Raw genomic sequence first — 776 nt, 5'->3', positions numbered from 1 at the left:
CGCCGCCGCCGCCGACGCGCCGCGCGCCGGGGCCACAGCGCCCTCTGGCGGCCCCAGCGGGAAGAACCGCCGAGCAGCCCGCTGTGCGCCCCGCTCCAGGACCGCGGTGCAGAGCGCCCCGGCCAGCTCCCAGCCCCGTCCCGACTTGTGACACGGACACGTTTTTACTTGTGGGGACACCGAGGCTCGTTGTCGAGTCTCCGCCTGCTTCTTAAACGGAGGCAGGGAACAGAGAGAAACCTGTCGATGCAGCGTGACCTTCAGCTGTTAAGGAACAGCCAAGTCAAGACCCGGAACCTGCGTCAGCGGCTCGGAGAGCGCCGCCACCTTCTTCCCACCAGCTCAGCCGTTTCCACGCGTCACTCTGGGATTCAGATGGGCGGCAATGACTCGAGCGTTCTGAACGACGCGCATGCAGAACAGAGCGAGGCCTGGTGGGCGCCTAACGTGGGACATGGAGGGTGGCCTTCTCATCACGACCGCCACGAAGTACAAACGAGCAGCAAGGGACTCGACTGCGCGAACAGCGACGGTGATTCCGCGACACCGCGGGACGGTGACTGTCAAGTCACTTTTCTTTTTAAAACTGGGACAAAATTTCCTTGTTGTCTTTGGAACATCTGGTTTTTAGCAAGGGAAGAACATCCCGAGGTGACAGGAGACCGACCGCTAAAGGTCACCGGGCGCTTGGAGGATGAGAGCTTTGCTCCAGGGAAAACTAGCGCAGCTGAGGCTTCACGACGGGTTTCCAGAAAACTTTCCTCCCGGAACAAGCG

Source organism: Sciurus vulgaris (genome assembly GCF_902686455.1).
Source record: "Sciurus vulgaris genome assembly, chromosome: 19".
NCBI lineage: Eukaryota > Metazoa > Chordata > Mammalia > Rodentia > Sciuridae > Sciurus > Sciurus vulgaris.
Note: the sequence above shows the minus strand (reverse complement) of the source record.